General features: G+C 46.2%; 1 pseudogene; it reads right to left on the bottom strand.

Moving 5' to 3' along the window:
• Positions 1-2,071: 2,071 nt before the first annotated feature.
• Positions 2,072-3,611, bottom strand: LOC118576576 (annotated as a pseudogene).
• Positions 3,612-3,694: the final 83 nt, after the last annotated feature.

Here is a 3,694-nt window from a genome sequence, read left to right as displayed (position 1 = left end):
CACACTATGGGAGGCCCATGAACTGTAGATTAGTGGCTGAGGAGCCCCCATGGGACTGGACTGGGCACTTTGGATATGGAAGATGGTTGTTTGGCTCGAACTGTTTGGTGAGCATCCAGGCAGGGGAATCAGGATCCATCCCTGGTGCATGGGCAGGCTTCTGGGAATCTGGTGCCTGTGGTGTGATGCCTTGTGTGGCCTTGGTACAGTGGGAAGGGGCTTGGACCTGCCTAGGCTCAGTGTGCCCAGCTCTGCTGACTCCCCATGGGAGACCTTGATTTGGGGGATGTGGGGTGGCTAGGGAGCGAAGGCTGGGACGTGGGAGGAGGTGGGATCTGTGTGTGGTATGTAGAGTGAGTAGAAAATTTCTTGATTAAGCAAAATGGAAAAAAAAAAAGGAATGAGACTCTTATTCTTGATTTTAGTGTCTCACAACTTACAGTAATTCAGCAGTTTAAAATAATTACTAACCAGAAAAAAATAACACTAAAGCAAAAGGGACTGGAGAGATGGCTCAGAGGTTAAGAGCACCGACTGCTCTTCCAGAGGTCCTGAGTTCAATTCCCAGCACCTGCATGGTGCCTCACAACCATCTGTAATGAGATCTGGCACCCTCTTCTGTATACATAATAAATAAATAAATCTTTAAAAAATAAAAAGAAATGACTGCTTTTGCTCTCTTGTAGTATCAGAGTCCCTTCAACTCCCCCAGATCCCAAAGAATGTAAACACTGTACTTTGGTTGACTTTAAAGTACTGACACTTCATTTTCAACAACTGCTGATCCACATCTGCACAGCTAGCTCCCTTTCAGGACCAGGATGTGAGGCAAGGCTCCATCCCTGCGCCCATTGTGTGTTAATACAGACAGCATGTTCGGAGGGTGTGTTTGCCATCTCTGGGCTCCAGTAGTTTTGTTCTGCAGCAGACGTTGGTCTATGACTTAGGCCATTGTCCTCTCTTCCATCACCTTTGTAGATTTCGATGACGTTACTGTCTCTCCAGACCATGAGAACCAGAGCTTTTGCATCCCAAGTTTAGGAGGTGCTCTGTCCATGAACCTTGAGTCAACTGCCCTCACAGCTCAGCCTTTCTTTTGTGGGGCATTTCCTAACATGCTTTGACTTTGCAGTTACTTATACTGTGACTTTTGACATCCCAGCAAAAGATGTTTAGTGTTTTATCTTTAAGTGAACTACAAACCCTGATGACGAAACAGACGGATGTATACTAACAAGCCTCTTAGCCAAAAATTCTTATGAAACCCAACCATGCCAAAGCCACATTTCAGCAACAATAGCAGAAATAAGATCTAACTTGTTTGCTAGGAGTATTTGCTTAAATTTATTTGATTTCCTTGAGTATTTATTAACTAATGCTTATATAGAGGAGGGCTACTACCTTTTTTTTTTAAATTACAAACACAGGACAAAACTTCAGAACGTATGTAAAATGGCAAGCTGACATATTTATACATTGTTCTTATTAGCTGTTGGCAGGTTTAAGAGAGACATTCAGAACTCATGATTTAGTGGAGCTACTACTGGGTGTGGCTGAACAAAGTCCTTAGCATAGCTCCTGAGCTCACAGGTCAGAAGTTGTAGGGCCTTCTGGGAGGAGAGAGGGGCTGCCAAGGCACAGTCCATGTATTCTTTCTTTGAGAGGTGTGCAGCTTCACCATGGAGGAATTCTGGACAAGTGCAATTAATAACACCGATCAACTGCCGAATTTCTTAATAACAGATCAGTTTAAATATACAAGAATTGGTCTGTCCATTTCTATTCTGGTGTGGTATTGGACTCTGTGAGTTCAATCCATCCCATTACAATGTATTCATATGAATCCTTTGGAGATGTGAAGCCTTGGATTCACAGTCTGCAGTACAAATACCTTGACATATCATTTATTTGCTATTAAGTATTTGATTATTATGCTTTTTAAAATTCAGTGTCTTTTAACCACGTTAGTGATTAGCCTTGCTTGGAGCAGTTCAGAGACTTCTGTTTTCTTCCTCCTCCTCCTCTCCCTCCAGTCTCTCTGTTCCTAGAGCAAGCTTCTAGGGGTGGCCACTCAGGTTCTCTCTGCGTGCAGCATCTCGATGAGAAGGTTATTGCAGGGTACATCCCGGTTCACATGCTTGCCTTAGAGGTACTCCTCCACGTGCATGCTGAGTGCCCGGATTTCCAGAGGTAGAAGAAGCAGCTGTCCAAACTTCTCTGTTCGCTGGGGGTAGTTGCAACCGTGTAGTCCTGCAAGGCAGCATTCACCTGTCCTGGACACCTTCCACCAGCTGGAAGTTCTCAAGATTCTTGACGTCTAAGCTGGAACAGCACTAGGAGCTTCAGACATACCAACTCTGGATGGTCAAACTGTAGGGAACAAAGGTCTCAGGACTAGCTCCTGTGAATGACCTCAGGAGGTTGGTGAGTGTGGACTCTGGCTTGTGAGGCTACTGCTGGAGTAGTCAACCCTGTTGCCCAGGAATCAGCAAGAGGTACCCTTCCTTCCCATGTACCACTTGCCAGTAAATGTGATCAAGGATCAAGAGCTCACTCCAGCAGTTCTGAGGCAGCTTCATTTGGTCATCAACCTTCAGGTCTCTGAAGAAGACACTACTCCTGGCCCGCTCAACAATGGAGAAGCGGGTCTGGTCTGCCATTTTGCACATGAGCCCAAATGTATTCAGCTTTTCATGCTTGCCTCAGTTAGCCTGCTCTTGCTGTAAGCTGAGATTTTCACTCGAATTTGAGGCTCATCTGGTTCACACTTCACAAGTTCCAGTATCAGGTATGGGGTGCTGGCTGGGGAGATTATCTGGTAACCATCCATGTAGGAGTAGTCCATCATTGACTCAGGCAAGCTGATATAGGGATCTGGGTACTCAGACTTGATAGCCAGGCTAGGAAAGTGAGGATATGGTTGGTAACATTGCAGGCTGCCATGAGGTGGCATTGTCTTGCTAATGGAGGAGGTGACAAAGGGACTTCTGTCATAGTCTGTGGGAGGGAAGGCAGCAAGGTTCAGAGGTAGGCCTTTGGAGGCAGAATGGATGTTCTGAATTTCAGAGAGGATGGTCAGGTCCAAGGGCATCACTTGCATCACCTGAGTCATGGCTTCCAGCTTAAGTCCATCAGCTCCGATGAGGGATGAGGGCTTTCTTCTGTTGCTTTAGGGCCCTGTCTCTCTTGTACCTCGGTCCCAACTTACTTCTGCCTCCTTGCATGCGCTCAGCTCCTACGGCTTCTAACTTCATTCCAACACTTGGACATTTGTGGAATCGACAGTAAGGACTATGGTTTCTCTGTGTTTTGGCAGTTCTGGCAGTTCTGGTTTTATATACATGTGTACCTTTTATTGATTTGGACTGTTCACTTAAAAAAACCCTTGCAGCTTTGACAGGTAAGGAGACCATAATGGTACCTGGATACTTTATCGCCACAAACAGGACATAGCTCTTCGAGATCTTCATCATGGAGAAATTCACCATTTTAAATTGAGACACTTGTTGTTTTCCGGCATCTGCCCCTGTTCCCCATACGATCTGGCCAGTCTCCACTTTGGGCAGCATGACAAGAGGGCTGCAGGCAGGAATGGGGGGTCGGTCTGGCAGCCCAGCACCTGGACACGGGCAGCACAGATTGAACTCAGGCGGAAAGAGAGAAGGGTGACCAGTGTGCCAACTTACCCACCCAC

Source organism: Onychomys torridus, unplaced genomic scaffold (assembly GCF_903995425.1).
Source record: "Onychomys torridus unplaced genomic scaffold, mOncTor1.1, whole genome shotgun sequence".
In the NCBI taxonomy this organism is placed as follows: Eukaryota; Metazoa; Chordata; class Mammalia; order Rodentia; family Cricetidae; genus Onychomys; species Onychomys torridus.
Note: the sequence above shows the minus strand (reverse complement) of the source record. Positions and strands in the feature narration are given on the sequence as shown.